The sequence below is a fragment of the Ischnura elegans genome, chromosome X (genome assembly GCF_921293095.1).
Source record: "Ischnura elegans chromosome X, ioIscEleg1.1, whole genome shotgun sequence".
In the NCBI taxonomy this organism is placed as follows: Eukaryota; Metazoa; Arthropoda; class Insecta; order Odonata; family Coenagrionidae; genus Ischnura; species Ischnura elegans.
The window spans coordinates 105,677,202-105,697,631 of NC_060259.1; the positions used below are offsets into that span (position 1 = coordinate 105,677,202).

Here is a 20,430-nt window from a genome sequence, read left to right on the forward strand (position 1 = left end):
GTTCAATATATGTCTAATGAAAACAGTAAAAACTGTAGAATTTAATTTTTATGAATGAGCGGCCAACTAGACTAGGACCTCCTTGAACGGAAAGCACCAATTATAGTTCTTTCACAGTCACATTCACGGGGCTATCTTCAGCCGCTACATACGTAGTTTATTTTTAGATCCACAGTAGAAAGGGCTGTATTTTTTTGCAAGGATCTCTGTTTAAAGTAAAATTTTCTATCGCCAGAATAATTCAATCTCCATACAAACTCCACTAGTACCAGTCTTAAATCAGTGAGAAGGGACGTAGGAGCAAAATTATTTATTAATCTTACTCAAAACATGGTGTAGATGATAGTGCTCTATGTGGACTCCTTTCTAGGGTTTTAGGTAAAATTTTCTTACAGGCAAGTCTCCAACTCACTTTTAAACAGATAGGATAAAGACCAATTTTTGACAAAATGGCAAAGATAGAATGCTGAAAAAATGGGAAAAAATTAGAAAATTGGCAATTTTTACCCCATGTTAGGCTCATAAAATGATTATATGACGCCACATTTGCAGCACTCCAAGCAGGAGCTCATCAATCAAGGGATAAACGCCCGAACATCAAAGTACCTGATCATCCAAGTTGGGAATTATGCAGGACGGAAAGAATCCCAGAGTTTAAAAAAGTGCTTTAAAAATTCAATTAAACACAGCCAAGAACACAACATACATCAAATATACAATTACGTAGGCAAATAATGATGATACTACTATATTTATACTAATCTATAAATTGATTAAGAAATGAGCAATTTTATATTCAATTATGCAATGACTTAGTCAAAAGAAAAGGATGACTTTTGAGACTCGTGGATGTGGAATGCCCTTTCAGGAGTAGAGTATAACAAATCACAAAAAGCCTGGATACATTAAATATGGATGTGATTGCTTTTACAAATACCAAGGAAAAAGGGGAAAGTTCAGAAAAGTATGAAATTACACACTTTCTTACTTTGTAGGCTTTTAAGCAATGGACGTCAAAAAGTTAGAGAATTTTTTGAGTTGAACCTCTGGTAACAAAACTGCAAAATCACTAACTGGCAAAGCAAAGATAAAAAAATAATTGCAGTGAATCTAAATTGCCACGGACAAAAAATGAAAATAGCAAGCAAAATTCAAGCACCAAATATAGGTGAAGCAATGGAAGAAAAGTACAAAGCATAGAAAATTTTAGATGACCTTCCAGGAGGTGATGGAAAAAAGTCAGGAAAATAATTATTGAAGGAGATACGAATATGAGAATAGGCAGAGCCCCCAAACACCTTCCAGTCATAAAATATTGAGAGGATGACATTTGTGCAATTTAATTGAAAACTTATGGCCATAGTGATTATAGGAAATTTTGCTCCAATCAAACCTTCTGCATCTCATCCAGAAGTTTCCTCTCCCGACTCACATGTCTAACACTATGTCATTCCTCTCCCTCGACTTGGCCCACATCGCTTTCTCTTCCACACATCGAATGCCTCCAACATTTAGAATTCTCTTGTCTCAGCTTCCATGTGTTACACTCCAAGTCAAACTCTTCACAAGCCCTTTCTTTACACTCTTTTATAAAGTGCCTCTCATCAGCTCTTCCCTCTTCATAAATGCTTCCTTCTCTGATGCAGTACTCTTCCAGATGTCTTCCCTGTTGTATCCGCTTTCCTTTTGTGTGCTGCCCAAATAATTGAACCACTGAACCTGCTCTATCTTCAAGCCACCTACCTTAATATTGAGCCTCACATTCCTTGCTTGTCATGCTTTGAAAAACCACATTGCTTTGGTTTTCTGCTGATTAAACTTTCATGAAATATTCCCTCCTCTATTTACATATGAAATGCATGTGCCTGCAACCCTTTCACTGAGTGAAAGCCTGATTACCATCTGTCAACCTCACTGATTTAAAGTCAATCCTCCCACTTTGATTCCTGCCTCTTAACTCATTCCAAGGCCCCATTACCATTCACTCGGCATTTATATTAAACAGCTGTGATGATAGTGAGCAATCTTGTCTCATACCTTGATCAATGATTGCCCACCCTTATTCTCTGCCTGTCACCCTCACTTATGCAGTCTGACTCATATCCTGATAACAATTTAAGTAAGTTGGCCATCCCTCCTTTCTATGCATATTTCCTAAGACTGTTTGATAATTCAGTCCACCATCCACGAATTGAACACAAACATCCTGGTTATATTCCAAGATCCTTTTCACAAGGGTTCACATTACCGGTATTGCATTATAGGTAACCTTTACTGTCCTGAAGCCAACATGATAAGGGCAAATTCATATTTTTTCACCTTGCCATAAAATGTTCATCTGTAATCCTCTCTACCACTTTCTCCGCATGCTACATGAGGTTTATTGTCCTTTAGTCTCTAAACTCTACAGCTTTCTTCTTTTTTGGCAACAGTATTAGGACTGACGTCACAGAAACCTCCAGCCATGAGGAAGGATCGATCCCTCCTCATGGATTCTCAATACAAGTATCATGGGCGTAACCAGCCCAGGGCAGAAGGAGACAGCTGCTCCCCCCCCCCCCCCCAGCAAAAATTGCAAGTCTTCGAAGAAAGTCAGAACTGGATTGAAACAAAAGTTTTCCACAAATTTTCTTTAAACCCATGAAAAATGATATTAGTATAAGACATGTAACTAAAATAAAAGTATTTTTTCAGCAAATAATTTAAAAAACTAATAAAGCACTGTTATAGTTTTCTCAAAATATTGGTTTTATTCACCTTTTCCATGCTAAAATATTACAACTTGAATGACTATGGCTAGCCCCCCCTCCACCTTTTTTTAATAGTTTTGATCCTGGGTACAGCCGTGACAAGTATCCTCTAACATTACCAAGGATGCTTGCATTCATCAACTTCAAAGTTATTGCCATGGTAGGTTTTGGCAAGATAGTACGCTCACTATATCTGCATAACTTATTTTCAATTTATCTTTATTTTTGGCAAAGGAACCAGGAAGAGTAATTTCTTGATAGGGAGACTGGAGCAAGATGGAGTATCGAGGTATCGACGTAATATGGGGTACCATTGTTGTTAGCTAAGTTGGTGCTGCCATAAAACGGCTAATGGTGGAAGCTGGTAATCCTAGTCTCAAGGATGGACATTGATGGATATCATGGCCACCCTTGCTCAGAGGTCCTAGCTCATGTGGCGAAGAAGGTGCTATGAAGTTGTCCACAATCTAGAATGTGCATTTTGCCAGCCATGCTCGGTTTTCATTCAAGTGCTGATATTTCAGTTGGAAAGTTTATTTCTATTGATCCTGTTTGATGCTTAATGAAGGTAGATTACGCTTATGTATACATATATCTTTAAATACTAGTAGCTTTTAAGAGTTAGATTCCATTCATAATATTTCATAAGTGACCAGTGCTTTCAGACTTTGTTTGTCGGTGCCATTAATTTTTTAAATTGATTTTTATTCATCATTTTGTTTTAGTGATTCTCCCATAATTTCCTTCTATCGTTAGTTTTTTTTTGTGAGTTGTGTAACTAACTAAGGGGGGAGGAGTTGTTGTGTATTTTCGCTGCTCGAGTGTTTCGTGAGCAGCGGCCATTTTCTGGGAACTCAGCACGCCAGTCAACTACCTCATCCGGGATGCTCGGACGCATCCCTGGCCACACTCGAATGTAACCGAAAGTACGAAATAAATCCGTTGCAATCATACATCACCCGTGTGAGTATTTTGTGAACACAACACTAATAAAAAATTACTGCCAATATAACCTAAAAACATGTCGCTGGAGCAAGACCTTTTAAGGGGCAGCCTTTTAAGGAACCTTTTGGGGGAACCTTTTAACACTAGAACCGCTGAACTTTCCAACCCCACCAAAACCTTAAAAACCTTCTAGGTAAATCGTCGTTATTCTCGCGAACCAAACACTGTACTATATTTTCGATATGACCATTCGAAAGAGCATAAAAAATGAGTGAAAGTCAGAAAATTTAAAAGGGATCAAACCACTAGTACATGAATGGCAAACATTTGCAAAGGGCGATGGGACAAAAAAGTCCTGTCTGCGGTTCCAGTGTTAAGGGGCAAGATGGAGCACTACCCCATCTTACCCCTCATTGGGTTAACTCCTTCTTTTCCTTTTTTCAGATTATCACCAATCCACCATGACTGAAAATCCTGACGTCCCTGCAATTTATATGCCACAGGCAGCTGTCAGATAAGTGAAAATAAAGTTATTCATGGCATTGAATAGTTTTAAGTTTCTCCATCAAAATATGTGTAAAGAATGGCTGTTTCGTTGTCAGAATTGAACAGTAATGCCACTTACTAAACACAAATGCTATTACATTATCACCTTTTGTTCTTGCCATAGCGTGTAGAGTATTATGTGAAATATCTATGCAAGTTTACCTTGTTTGCTAATGCTTTCAAAGAATGCTATTATGAATTTTTTTGATTTCGTCGTTTGCGGAGAGTCTGCACTGACTTATCCCAGATGACACAATCCACAGTGCCTGAAATTATCAAGGGTGATGTGTGATCATGAATAGCCCTTCAAAACGTGTGGTACATCTAAAGTTTTAATCAATTCAAATCGTGCATCTAGGAGACTGCCCACTCGTAACATTCCTAGTCCATAGGTGGAATCTATGAGAACAGCTGATTGTGTAGACCTTGTAGAATGTAGATGAAGAAGGCTATTTTGTTTACCTAATTCCATGTCATTTCATACCTCGTACTCGAGAGTTATCTACATGGAAAAACGAAGAAGAGATTATGTATGTTTGCCAGGAATAGTTAAGTACTATCTGATATTCCCTCTTGTGTGGTCTCACATTGATAAGTAATGTTGTTCTTCCACGCAGGAAATTTGTTTATGCTCCTATGTTAATTTCCATTTCTTTTGATGTGATTTGTTAGGTAGCAGATCAAAAATATATTGCCTATGAAAACTGCAGCCTGAAACATATTGCAGAAAACTGCATCATGATTTTAACCAATGTTTACAGAGCACGGTAGGTAATGTTTTTATATGGTGATCGGGTATGAAGAAATTTTGTCTTGTGAAGGGATGGTATCATAGTGGTGTAGCAAGGAGGAGGTTCGGGGGGGTCCGGACCCCCCTCACCCCATCCACCAAAATATAAAAACATTATTACTTTGCTTCATAAAAGGAAACAAAATATTGAAAAATCATGAATTTACAAAGTATTTCTTTTACAAATTAAGTTTGTTCTATCATGAAAAGAGTTTGAACTAGTTTGAAGAATGAGTTTGAACCCTCTGCATAGTACCCTATTTTTTTTATCTCCCCCCTGAACAAAATTCCTGGCTACCCAACTGGATGGTATATGTTCTAAAATCATAGATTCAAGTTGACACTTTGCATTTAAATGTTACAGTTTTGTTTTATATATATGTTTATAGTATAATTGAAGAGTGGGTGCAAAGCTCTCATAATATTCCCATTTCAATGTGTTAATGGCTATAGTTGACTAGGTAAACAAGCATGTTTGCATCATCACTCATCCAAAAGTCCTTAGTAGTTCGATATGCTCCACAGTAATGAATTTTTACCTCAACAAATTTTTTAGTGCATCTCATGTTACATCATTTTGGTTTTTGTTATTGCTGGATTGTCTAGATGTACATTTCAACTGCCAATGATGACTTTATGTAGTCTATTGACTCATCAAATATCTAAAGAAACTTGTTGCTTTTTCCCTGCACTTGGGTCTTTCAATTGCATATTTTCAGTATGAATTATCAATGACTTTGATTTCTGATTCTGATTCAGACTGTCAGTGCACCACTAGCAGCGAAGGTGCTGGAGTGGGTCAAAAGGCCGGCAACAGAGGATAAATGTGTGGAAATCAGAAATAACTGTTTTGCAATTGCTAATTTTCCAAGGGTAGTGGGCGGCATTGACTACACCCACATTCCTATTAAAAGCCCAGGAAGTGAGCTGGTAGAGGTCAACAGATACAGGAAGGGATGGTTCTCCATGAACTTCCAGGTATTTCCTAATGCTAAAAAAAGTTTCCAACTGCTGAACTTGCCACAGTCGCATTAATCTCGAGCAAAAGTTACAGGTTGTTTGTGACACTATTTTCTTATTTTCCTTTGTTGGTGGTTGCAGGAGCATCGATGGAAATTAAGGACCTATTTTGTAGATGGCAGGGATCCATGCAAGATGCATGGATATTCCAGAACAGCAGGCTGATGCACAGATTTAAGACTGGGCAGATGCAAGGAATAATCCTTGAAATTAGTCGTTAACCATTGTTTCCCTATTTATTCACACCAGTTCTCCAACCTACAACTGGTCCTGAAAGTTTTAGTTTAAGAGCAACAGAAGCAACAAGTGCTGTGAGCAGTGGTGTAACTATGGGGGAATGAGGGGGATAGATTCCCCCCAAAGCCTCAGAGAAATTAAAAAAATATTTGAAACTATTGTCTAGTTTTGAAATTTAAAAACTGCGTCTGCTTAAAGTTAATTGTTTAGTGTGAAAATGATGTAAAATGCAATTCCAGGCATGTTATTTTTCAAAAATTTCTCCCAACAGGGATGGGGGATCACCACCCCAGGTTATCCCATCCCCCCCCAAAGCATAGTCCTAGTTACGCCATTGGCTGTGAGGCTGCCACTTCAACAGAGTAAACATCAATAAATTTTTTATTTGCAATGTGGGGTAATTGATGAACATAAGCTTACTGCTGAAAAGATTTAAAATTGCAATGAGACTGGTGTCAGTATTATCCCTACAAGTAAAAGTCAAAAGTAGTTTCAGTAAAAGGTAGGAAACAATTTGGGGTGTTAACAAGTGCTGAATGAGGAAACACTATCACAGTTGAAGTATGCTACAATATGCTGCTGGCTCTTACGTGCTCCCATTATTTGTATTTCCATGGGCATGAGCAAACAAACATCTGCTAAATGAGTGTCCATTGTTCACAGGAGCTATGGCTGGAAATCATCGCAGTGGGTGGATGAGCCAGATAGATTCTTTGCTTGGTTTCAAAAGCTTGCAGAATGGAGCTGACAAACCAAAGAGTCTCTAGTTCTTCTCCTTCTTGATGGGCATTTCACGCATACGAAAAACGTAGCAGGCATTGATTATGTTAGGAACAATGTAGTTTAGCTCTGTTGCTCTCCCCCTTGTTGTATCCATCGATTACAACCTCTGGATGTAAGTTTCATGAAACCCTTGAGCACTTTGTATGATTATTAGGTGTCTTACCATGCAACAGATTTACATGGAAAGTTTTCTTTTTATAGAACTACATTTGCCATTGGCTGGAAAATCAATTTCCTAATCGTTGGCTTCACCTGTCAACACGTGTTCATGTAACCTGACAACGCCACTAAATTACCAGCTGACTGAGTGCAGCAAAGCTCCAGTTACGAGGCATATTTTTTTCTTACTGGGATAATATATACTTTTTATCAGACAAAGTAAATACAATAGACTAAATAAAAAATTTTCCCCTACATCTAGTGTCTAGATAATAATTATTGGTAGGGAGGTATCAGATAGGTGATTCTCAGACAGTGAATATAAGAGTGGAAGAAATAAGAAAAAGTACTGAACTGCTGTATGTGTCTGCAGTGGCGCCGACTCCATGGGGCCTGAGGGGGCCCGAACCCCCCCAAAAATTCGTTACAGATGTGAGGAAAAAATGTGTAAGACTTGTCGATTTTCCCCGGAGTGTCCAGATATCGAGATTAGAGTGATCAGGGTTCTAATGTCGATCGTATGACTCTTCTAAAATGCTTAAAAACTTAAAATCCACTACATATAACATTTACTGGGGCAATGTCTCCGGTTTGGGCCCCCCCAATATTTTTTGTAAGTCGGCACCACTGTGTCTGTAATTCAGAATACCTACCTCAGTGCTAGTACCTGGTTTCCCAACATGTAGTCCTCCACAGCCATGTCTGTACAAATTTAGCCATCTTTCATTCTGAACACACTCCCTTCACCACACTACCAATAAATTACCGAGTGCAACAAAGCTTGAGTTCACATCATATATTTCTTTTTTGAGATAAGATGTACAAAAACTTGCATGTACAATTATTCGATTTTAGTGCAAGGAAAACTATTTTGACTAAACTATTAGGACAGCAAGACAGTGGTTATTGATTTTATTTGGGTATTATTTTTGATTGATTTTATTTGGATTTTTTTCTAAAAATTGCCATTCATAATACCACGGCCTCCTCAGCACCTAGTGCCCTGTAACTAGAAGATCCCAATCCCCATCCAGGAAAAATATGAAAAAGATTAAAGTAATATATATTACTTTAATCTTTACATATATACAATACATATGTAATTCAAAAAAATGTAGGATGGGGGATTGAGCATTTTATTTTTACCGGATGAATTGAATACAACAGACAATATAAAGAATTTCTGCCAACATTGAGTGTCTGGGGAATAAAGATGTAGCATTGGTAGAGAGGTATCAGATGGGCGATTCTCAGACAGTGAATATAAGAAAAAGTATTTAACTGCAGTACGTATCTTTAATTCGGAATTCCTACGTCAGTGCTAAAACCTGGTTTCTCAGAATGTTATTCTCCACACTTATATGTGTATCTAGCCATCTTACATGGTGAGGGTTGCTTTCGTCTTCCACTTCCTTCCTAATAGAGCCCGTAATTTTGCATCCTGCTTTGTGGTAAAGGAAAGATTCAAAGCCCTGTTTTTGGCAAAATTGAGAAAAAAATTAATTCCCATTTGTTATACAATTCTTTCCACTGGCTCTCTGTTTGCAAAAAATTCTTTTCAAGATAAATATCTTCATGGGGTCCTCCATTTAGTGTAGAAAACTTTTGGCCTAGGTTAATAATCCGATAATGCAGGAGTGTTACTGGGTTTCCAGCTGATTGAGCCCAGATAGCACAAAGTAAGAGAGTTATCCGTTTCTTATGGTTTTCTTACAGAAAAAATTAATAAGCATCTTATCATAAGCTAAGGGGTTTACATAAGGCAAGGGTAAGATTTAGAGAAGAATACGTAAGGAATGCCGTAAATATCCTCAGACAACATAAGTTGCTTCTGTTGGAGCACCAAAGGTGTCTGAACAGCGTAATGCACATGCTATGCCGCTCATCCCTACATGAAATTAACCCACTTATGCCTAGTGTTCCATTTTTGGAACACCTTATGTGACTTTCTAATTTAATGACTACGACTCATTATATACAAATATGCCACGGTTATTCTTTCTGTACCTCTTTATAAAGATATATTGTATTATGGGGCACAAAGATTTAGTCAGTTTTGCCAGTGTGTTGAGAAATATCAGTCTTTTTTTTCAAGGCAGTTTTTCTGTGACCATCTCAAATGTTATATTAATAACTATTTGCCATTACGCACAAATGTAGTAAATTTTTCCCCGCATGTTCAGTAATAGCTAATGAGCTAACCTACAGTGTTTATTGAAGAAATTTTTGAGACAATGTATTTTGTTTTAGTTATAAGCTTTTATTTAACAGTGTTCCATTTTTGGAACACTAGGCAAATCCACTACTATTATGCGTACATTCAGGGGCACTGAAATATTCACTTTAATTTTAAATCAAGTAAGTAATTAGATGTGGAACAATTAATAATCTTCCCAGTTCATTGCTGCGCGCTTCTGCTCATCTCATTCATGGTTCTTCTGACGAGAACGTTTACCTTTTACTGATACCGGATGGTGATACTACTGAAAATGGCGGTGCATCGGCTTCTGCTTCACCTCAACCTCTTCTTTCTCAAAGAAAAAGGTACCCAAAGTTGTGCGCAAATGGAAGAAAGCCGATCTAACTCCCAGCCAGTAGGAGGTAGGGTTTCAGAAGAACAAATCACGAAAATGAAAACCCCTACAGAATATTTAGAACTCTTTCTGGATATTGAAGTGAACCTTGAACAGACCGTCGGTGCATTTTGGGAATAATTTTCCTGAGTGGTTACGTCTCTGTTCCGAGACGACATATGCTTTGGGAGCAAAGACCAGATTCGCATAATTCTATAGTTAGTGGTGCAATGAGACATGACCGATTTGAAACAATATTTTCAAATTTACATTTTGCTGACAGTTCTAACTTGAACCACATGGACGAGTTTTCCAAGCTGTGGTCTCTAACTGAGCGTCTGAATGATAGATGTATGAAATTTGTGCCAAATGAAATATACTTCATCTTTGATGAGGCCATGAATCCCTATTTTGGTCGTGATGGGTGCAAACAGTTCATTCGGGGTAAGCCTATTCAGTTTGGGTATAAATTCTGGTGCGTCTAGGCTACATTTGCTGGTTTCAGCCTTATCAAGGAAAAAACCCGAACACTCAATACCAATAATATGGTGTAAGTGCTTCAGTTGTTTTGCAATTCACTGAGGCACTCACAATGCAGCACCCCTGTAAATACCATTTTGTGTTCGACAACTTGTTTACAAGCATTGCACTCCTTGATAAACTTCATTCAATGGGCCCGCCAAGCAACTGGCATAGCGAGGAAAGATCGCGTAGACAAACCTCCTTCACTATGTGATGCTACCCTAAATAAAAAAGATTGGGGCTCATTCAATTACCAAATTGATGGAAAAGGCAATATTGTTTGTAGATGAAATGATGAAAGTGTTGTAATTGTTGCATCTTCTGGTGCCGGTGTCAATCCTTTGCAACAGTCAGTCGTTATTCTCAAAAGCAGAAAAAAATATACAAGTTACTCTGCCAAATTCAATCAAGGTCTATAATCAGTATATGGGAGGAGTGGACCGAGCTGATGAAAATATTGACAAGTATCAAGCATCAAACCGTGGAAAGAAATGGTACTCGAGCCCTCCGGTTACTCTGCTTTGAGCTGGCTCTACAAAATGCTTGGCAATTGCATAAAATAAATGATGTGAAGCCAATGGATCTTCTTGAATTTCGTCGCTGTGTGACCTTTCACTATGTAGAGACTTACGGTAATTCTGCTGAGCCTGGTGGGAAAGGGAGACCATGAAATCTATGAATCGTAAACTTGACTCACATCATGACGGCACGAATCATTAGAATGTAAAGCAGGGAAAGCAAACTCGTTGTGTCAAATGCCATAAAAATACCACTTTTCAATGTAAAAACTGCAATGTATCCTTACATGTTAAGTGTTCACCTGGATATCATTCTCAATAGTGAGTTAATAAAGGCTGAATCAATTTTTTTGCATGCTATCAAAGAGTACGTCATTGTAGTGGATTTGCCTAGTGTTCCATTTTTGGAACACCTCGTAATTTATAATTAGCAATAGATACATTGTTTATTCTTTCGGATATTGTTTTCATACACATTTTTATCGACAATACATATGTAAAAATCAGGGTAAACTTCGCATTTTCATACTTTCGGCATAAATGGGTTGAGAAACACTCAAATAAGAGATGAACTGGGTGTCCAGGCAGTCACTGATGAACTACAAGACTACAAACACAGATGGAAGGAACATATACTTTGCATGCTAAATGAAAACAAGCAATGGAATATTGACCAATTGGCAAGAATTCATCCTCCTCCAGATATTCATTAACACTGTAGTAGCACTTATCAGCTAGGAGAAGTTTTAGTTTCTTTTTAAATACAGAAAAAGAGTTGCTACTTTTTATTTCTTCGGGAATTTAATTGTAAAGGATCGAGGCAGAGTGGTTGGGACCTTTAAGACAGAGAGAGGTGGAATACTGGTTGGAGTGGATGTTATTTCTTGAACAGGAGAGGTGACCATGGTAGGTAGAATTTGGAAGAAATTGGGAAGGGTTTGCCTTAACAAAGCAGGCACATGTAAAGATATATGTACAAAGAGGGGAGGGTGAGCATTTTGGATTTAGCAAAGCAAATGTTACCTGGAGTGCAAATAGGGACATGGTACATAGCTTTAATAGCTTGGTTTTGGGCTGAAAAAGCTCTTTTAGCCACAGGTGAGTTTCCCCAAAGCAAAATGCTATAAGAAATATGAGAATGGATTTTAGCGTAGTATACCATTTTTAAAGTATCCAATGATACTATCGGAAGCAACCTTCTGATCATGCATATACCCACGGAGATCTTTTTGAGTTCAACATGTATGTGAGGTGCCCAATCAAGGTTGGTTGAGATTAGGAGTCCAAGGAACTTTGTTTTATACACATCAGAGGAGTGAGTGATTTTGTGAGGGATGAGATCATTTTTGTATGAGTTTTTATGGAGGAATTACAGAGAGACAGTTTTCTGATTGTTAACTATCAGATTGTTCATATTAGACCACTCATGCATTTCCATGATTGCAAGGTTAGTTAAGTCAACAATATTTTGAGCACTATTGGCAGTAATGATGGTGGAGGTGTCATCAGCATCAAGAGCAGTTTTAGAATGAGACAAGTGAGTAGGGAGATCATTGATGAAGAGCAGGAAAAGTACTGGACCAAGGAGGGATCCTTGAGGCTCTCCCCCTGTTCATTTCATGGAGCTAGATTTGATAAGTGAGTTGGTGCTACTACTTTGCTAGCAGACAGTTTGTTGCCCATCACTTAGGTATGTCATGACCCAATCCTGGACTGGACCAGTGACACTTAGAGCATTTATCTTATTTTTCAGAAGCTATGGTCGATCAAATCGAAGGCCTTGGTAAGATCAAAGAAGATTCCGACCATGATTAGTTTATCACTGAGGCCCGGTAGGATATTACTTATCACCTCAAAAGAGGCCGAGTTAGTAGACTTACCAGCCCTAAAGTCATGCTGATTTTCAATCATTGAATTTGTATTAAGAGTGGAGAGTGCGAACATGCTGGGACATAGCTGTGAGATCAGATGAGTAAATTGATAATTTGTTTTCCTTTGCTTGATTTTACGGAGCAGGAATGCAGAGTCAAAGTTAGATACAAAAATATTATAGAAGACACTGAATTTTCCATAGCATTTGGAGGCCAGAAACACATCATCCCAAGGCTCTTGAGCCAGGGCAATAACAAATTCCATCTTTGAATTTTCAGAGAAGATTCTTTTCATAGAATAGGTTGGAGAAGAATTTTTAACGGGATTATCAAAATCAATGGTCACATTGAGGCCGAAGTGATCAGTTAGGCCAGTGTCATGAGTTTTGCATAATAGTTTTGATTTAGAAATGTCAGTGATGAAATAATCAATGAGGGACTGACATGTGTGAGTTGTTCTTGTGGGGTCAGTGCAGTGGCGGCTGGTGGTAATTTATCTAGGGTGTGTATTAGAGCATATATAGGATGATTTAATTATATTATGTTAATAATAATCCATGAGCATCATATTTCGTCGTAATAGAATACATAGCAAGCAAAACATATCACTGGTATATTCTACCCTTAAAATTGCATGAACAGAAATAATATTAGCATGCATGAAAATGATTATTCTAAACACGCCTTTACAAGTGACGCTAGGTGAAATTCATTCTCCTTTCCTTACACCCTATGAGGAAGTAGAGTAGAAAACAGCCATACAGATGACTCTGTAGATGGACTAGGATCCTGGGGGCAGGTAGGTGGCGGCTACACCACTACACTACCAGCGAGTCACTCACCAAAAATATGCGCGTGTGCACTCGCATCGTTTTGAGTCTGCTCCCATCACCCATTTGTACTGTACATACCCCCCCCACATACTTCGTCCCACCAGAGCACCCTCAAGCGATCGCATAGACCGAAAATGCGCCCGGTGCGATGCCACGGGATCGCACCCTTGTAGAGCGGTGAATTCGAAAAGGAGATAGCTGTAGCGTTCGGAGCTTCATGTTTCTTGCATATGCAGACAGGATTTTTATCCTTCTCGTTGCAAAGGAATAGTTTTCTTTTATAATTCATTCATCTTTGGGTGTGCACTTGCTAACATGCGTATACGCTTACGCTGCCACTGGGTCAGTGTTGATAACCTGAAGGTCAAAAGAAGTGAGCAAGTTTGGGAAAGAAGACTTAATGCAGGAGTCAACTAGGAAATTAATATTGAGATTCCCAAAGATCATAACACCATCCATATTTCTAATAAATACAAACATAAGAATAATGTTCAAAACAGAGAGAAAAATCATCAAAATTTCCACTAGGGGCTCTATATATTGATAAAGCAGCATAAGTTTGTTGTTTAACTTTCAGCAAACCTGCAGCGCAATCAGATAATTTATTAGATGAGTAATCCACTTTTAGTTCTGTAGTATTAACCTTAGATCGGCAGTATAATGCCACACCACCACATTTAAATTGTTTCCTGCAGTTGGAAGACACTAAATGGAAAGCTTCTAAAGTACTAGTGGATATTTCCCACACAGAGAGCCAGCGATCTGCAAGAATAGGGTAGTTTCCTTCATCAAAGAAAACCAAATGCATTGATAGCTATTCGTTACCCACCATTAGGGTTTTCATAATATACCAATTATTTGGTTTTAGTATACCAGTTTAAACGAATGGCAATGGTCAATTTTAACCTCATTTGAAAAAGGCCAGATTGGCGCCCATGCGATTCCACTCCACGTGATGTCACAAGGACCTAGTTTCTATACGAGTAGCTAGGAGTATTACATCGTCTGAGATTACTAATGCATGCATGAGGCACAGAGCTCAGGGAAACATCTCTTAATAATTACTTATTAAAATTGTCTGAGGTCCGAAATTTTCCTTCATTTGATAAGGTAGTAATAATCCGTATTTAAGCCAAGTGCTACCTGCTAGCAAGGTACTCAGCTACCTGCTAGCAGCCTGAACCCTGATAACTTAGAACCCTGATAACTTGAATCTTGATATCTCAACACTCCGGGGAAAATTGACAAGCCTGACACATTTTTTCCTCACACCCATCATGAATTTTTGAGGGGGCTACGGCCCCCTCAGGCCCTATGGAGTTGGTGCAGGCCCCATGGAGTCAGAGTCACTGAGCTCAAGGTATTTGTTCCTTAGACATTGAACATTTACAAAAAGGAAATTTGCTGCACAGTTTGCCTTTGCAAATAATTTGGTGGGGGATTTCTTGACGTGGTTTGATTGGCTCACTATATTCGTGTCAGTCATAACCGTAGTCGCATTTTGTCACAAGGGCACAGCATTTGATTCTTGACCAGTACCATTGATGGAACATTTAATATTCCTTGTAGTTACAGTACTTGTGTCCCTGCTCACAAATTTAATTATGAGAAATAGCTGTGATCATAAAATGTAATCAGAGGCATTGTTTCACATTACGCCATCAACTTCTACCATTACAGGTTTAAAGTAATTTCTCTCTTTCCACAGAAGTAGTTTTTGGGATATTTTGTTAGAACTATCACAACTTTATACATCCCTTCTTCACTATTAGAAATACTTTACTCAAGAATTTCTTTCCTCCTGATCATATGCTTGAAACAATTATTCCGCATGAGCCTCATTGACAATATCTGACCTCCCAACAGCGTAAACTTCTCCATTTCCCACTTTTAGAAATAAACAATGTTGAAAAACCAAAAAATACCATTTTAAAAACCGTCTGTGGCTTTATGATGATGATACTGAGGGCATGAAAAAGGTGTTTTTAGGGGTGTATGTACATTATGGAAAATAATATAGTTTCTATAAAAGAATCTATTTCACAAAAGTTTCTACAACCTAAATACAATTAGTATAATGACATGAATTATCACACAATGTCCCTTCACTGCAACAAATGAAAAGGAATTTCAAAGCACTGCAGGAACAAGTGACTTTGTACGCAGTTACGAGCACGGGTGCAAAGTTAAATACAGCAAAGGATGAAGTTTGCCATGAAAAAATATTTGACTTAGCCGGGATTCGAACCCGGATCTCCCGATTGCCGGCTTGGCGTGATGGCTTGGTGGTGTAACTGGTTAGCACGCCTGACCAGCAATTGGGGGATCCGGGTTCGAATCCCGGCTAAGTCAAAAAAGAAAAGGAATTATTGATATCTCATTCTGTTTTGGAATTATCATAAAGATTTTAATGTAATGAATGTGTCTAGCTTCCAGAAAATTGCTACGATTTAATTTTTGAGCTCACAGTAAAATACAATCAGCATAACAATTAGCAGGCCTCAACTTGAACAAAGGTAATTTCCATTTTAAAATATTAATGTGGCCTGTGTTGGTTTTTACTGCCACTTTAGGTTAGCAAATTTGCATGTCATCAGTAAATGCAGTCATTTACAACATGTAAATGAATATACTTATTTAGAGATGGAAAGAGCTGTCTTTGAGAAAAGTTCACAACTAGAGCAATGGAATTGTGTAATTAATAGTAAACCATTTTTCTTTGAAAATAATTTTCCAAGATAATCTGTAAGATCTGAAATCTTAATCTGAGAACTCTTTGAATGAATTTGTTTTGGATTATTCAGTAAGGTCCATTGACAATAAAAATAGGTATGCAAAGACAATTTCTAATTGAAGAGACCACAGTATTTTCATGCCTCCTTACCTAGGTCGAAGAGTTGATTGATGCCAATTATTACATAAATATCTGAATTGTATGACCGGCCTATCTATTATAAAGGAAGGTATCCATCATGATGGGATCTATCCTCAGTTATGGGTAAAACACACTTTAATTTTATTTTAGATAAAAAATGGAGATTGAATTCCTGTACACATATTCTCTAAAAAGAAAACAATAGGGTGGTTTCCTATTATTTTTTTATTGCCTTAATCGAAAGATTATTTCTCCTGGAGTACGTATTTCACGCTTTTAGATTTTTAAATGACAATATCTATTTTTCGCGATTAAATGAAAAGTGAAAATTTTCTAGCGCGCGAAAACGCGATGCGTAAGTATGAATGCCGGGAAATCTCTCCGTGTGGCGTATTTCTGGTTCCCGCTGCCGCCTTGTGAGGTGACCTTGAGGCGAGTTGAGCGCTGATACGACACAGGCTGCTAGCGGGTAGCTGAGTACCTTGCTGGATGGTAGCGCTTGGCTTAAAAAAAGGTTTATTAATACCTTATCAAACGAAGAAAACTTTCCGACCTTAGCCAGTTTTAATAGGTGATTATTAAGACATGTTTTCCTGAGCTCTGTGCCTCATGCATGCATTGATAACCTCAGACGACCCACACAGCACATCTTTGCCAGAGGACGTCCGTCAGTTAGTTTTTTTAGCAACTTTCAAAAAATTAAAAATTTCCGCATGTTGTACGATTGAGAAGCGTTGGATGAACAATAAACCCGTACTCTTTCATGATTATAAAAATTACTTAAATTTAAACAAATTTAGCAACTTTTACAAAAATTAACAACAGGAATAATGGAATTTATCGATTTTTACTGAAATTTTATATTATGTGCCAATGTCCTGCGGACGTCGCGTAGCCGTCTCGGGGACATTCCATTCCTACAGGTTAAATGAACTCTTTCAACTTATTGATTAATTAATATTTACTCTCTAGGGATTAAAAAATCTCAGAGGCGATTGATTGGAAAGTATTTTAATGAAACATATAACGCTTTAAATTTATTTTAATTTTTAATGGTAAGAATTCTCCTAAAATTATCACGGCATCGATGGCCTCATTCCCAGATTAGACATTGTAATTGTCCAATTTAAGGATAGGCAATAGAAGGTAAGTACTGCCGTACCTTTACTTTATATTGAAATTCTAGTTTTTTTGGTGGCGAACGAATTTTGAATCTACCGCTACTCCGCGATACAGGAAGGTTCCCATGGTTCTCCACATTCCTCCGTTCCTCCTTTCCAACAGAGGAACCGGAACGGAATACTGGAGACAGCATGGTGGTTTGGCGGTTACAAAGACGCAGCTGAATTCCAAGTAAGTTTGATGTGACATCTAAATAATTTTTCTTGGCGTTCACTGGCGGCAGTATAGTGTTTCCGCATGCTCCTTATATTTCTTATAACTCAGCCTGTAACATCTCGAGGAAAAATATGGCTCTGCTTGGAACAACATGACCGTCTGGGTAAAACCGTTACTTGGCAACTAAAGGTAGCGTCTTTTTCCGTTGTTCATGGTGAAATTTTCGCTTTTGTTCCTTGTTTACATGATATAATTTAAAGTGGAAGTTCTTGTACTATAGTCTCTGTACGCGAGAACGTATAGGAAATAATGTAAGTGCTAGCGTATAAAATAGAACCTGTTGTTTTGATAACGTAGGCTACGGCTGAATTTGTTTTGAAGTCCAAACGGTCCGTTTGGTTCCGTTCCTAAATCAAATCAAGTAGGGTTCTTGGCAATAAATATAACTAGGAATTGTATTTACGTGTAACCGGGGGATTTTGCAACACGCATGTATGATTAATAGGTTTCACGTAAATTATTAATTCTTTGAAATCGGACTACACCGTGTGATTTCTTTCGATATGTATATTCACGCACGCATCGAAAAAGAACATTAATGTTATGATAGGATAACCACCAATGTTTAGCCTTTTTACAAAAAGTTTTTATACTCTTTATCTGTTTGATGGAACTAGGTTAATAATTAAAAATTTTAGGTCCTAAATAAATAAATGATCTATTATGTCAGTAAAGATAAGGCTTAGGGATTAAAAAATTACAATGCCGACGTAACTTTTTTGCGTTTAATATATTTTTTTCTGCCAAACTTTGCTAACCTACTAAACTATAAACTAATTTAACTACAAACTAAGTAACTGTGCTATTAGTCATCCATGCATTTAATTTAGTGGAAACTATAGGACGACTGTAAAGGCCTGTTTACACGGTACATTAACACGTACGAGTTAATGTACGTTTGCGTGAATGATTTTTGTGGACCGGAACGGAACATGTACGAATGCATGAACCAAATTAGAACAGGTTCTATTTTCTGTGCATGCATTCGCACAAGTTGGGTGGTTACACGGTGCATTTTGGCGTTCATTCTCGCGTTCATACATTTAGACATTAACCCGTACGGGTTAATGCACCGTGTAAACAGGCCTTAAGAACTCGGGATGAATCTAAACAAGGTCTAATTGTAAGTGATATATTATGTAAACAAACCTTACGGCTATGTTGCATGGTTCATTTATTTGCTCAAACTGCTGCATGAAATCTTATACCCAGAAAATAGAACTTGTGCATCTTTTCGTACAGCCATCGGTACACATTTTGGTGTAGAGTATCGTGAACCTGATATATTTACCTGGAGGCATTTACTGACTACTTATAGCTTTCATGTAGTGGAGTTGAATAAAAATAGCTTATCTGTATTTTTATTTAGTTCCTATCTCTATTTATAAGTTTGTATGTCTCTCTTCTTATAATTGTCTGTATACTTATTTGTCTTCATTCTTTACAGATGTTGCACTGAACCAGGACGATACAGCCACCAATTCTAGTGTGGAAGTTACAGTGAAGAGCTGGCTGGAACATGCTAAAGCAAGGCATGAGAGAGAGGTGTAAGTATTCGTTTGATTATTATATAGGTTTGGGCAAGGAGGAATGATTTTGGTCTGGATACTTTTTTGGCAAGTTGCTCCTGTTAAGGGAGCTCATATAAAGTAAATTTAAATAATTATTAAACATCTTGTAATACAAGGTTCACCCTTCCATGCTAAAGGTAGAGAAAATAGTATTGTTATGTATTATTTTCAGATGCAGATTCCACTACCAAGTAATTCAAACATTTGAAAAAAATTTTTGTTCTGCATATGGGAGGTATAATTACCAAAAACATGGTTGAAAAGGATCTCATGCTCTATAAAAGTTCGATGTATAACACCTGTAGAACTTAAGAATGGGATAACTTATTCAACAGGGATGGTAGTTGCACAGTACTACAGAAGCTACTATTTTCTAGTAGCTCTAGCTAACTAAGATGTTTTGAAGTAGGTGTTATTGTAGGAGCTATAGAAATTTCAGTAGCTCACAGCGGGCCGTAGCTGCTATTCCCCTGTTATGTCTCTGTCGAAATGTGAATATTGCCAGTGAGCTAGGTATGCCTCGATGCCAGACTACATTAGAAGATCTATTTTAATTATTAAGATTGGAAGAATTCGGAGATTCGGAGAAGATCGGAATGGCCTTAACTACAGCAAGTTTTTCAAAGTTTCTATTTTTTTAAGTTGCATCTCGGCCAATGCAGCTAAGTGGTTTGTGTGCCAAATCAGTGTGGCTGTTTTCACACTAATCCCAAGAGATCTAGTCCACTTAAACTTCCTCCTTTAAATTTTCTAGTTTCCTTTACTCCTATATCATATTCAGCTCTTCTGCATTAGTCTTCCTTAGCTCCAGCTTTTGTAACACTTTTCTTTACCTCCACAATTCACTCTAGTGTAGTCATAATCTTCAAGCAGAGACCAATTGTTCAGAAATATTATCCTCCATTTGAATGCTTTTTCCAATATCTTTTTCGAGACCTCTACTTAGCTGTCTGGCAAGGATGGATCAAAGAATTTTTTGCTAGATGGTGCACCAGGGTCTAACAGGCAAACAGTCTTCTCATATTTGGGATTAAAATCT

At 37.7% G+C, this 20,430-nt stretch overlaps 1 long non-coding RNA gene and 1 other non-coding gene across 2 annotated transcripts; both read left to right on the forward strand.

Moving 5' to 3' along the window:
* The first annotated feature begins 3,551 nt into the window (after nt 1–3,551).
* On the forward strand, nt 3,552–6,419 carry LOC124171308. The gene is made up of 4 exons (XR_006867672.1): nt 3,552–3,713; nt 4,140–5,008; nt 5,791–6,009; nt 6,133–6,419. It is a non-coding gene; the product is annotated as an uncharacterized LOC124171308 (long non-coding RNA).
* A 9,407-nt stretch (nt 6,420–15,826) lies between these two features.
* Nucleotides 15,827–15,899, forward strand: Trnaa-agc. The gene has a single exon. It is a non-coding gene; the product is annotated as a tRNA-Ala (tRNA).
* Nucleotides 15,900–20,430: the final 4,531 nt, after the last annotated feature.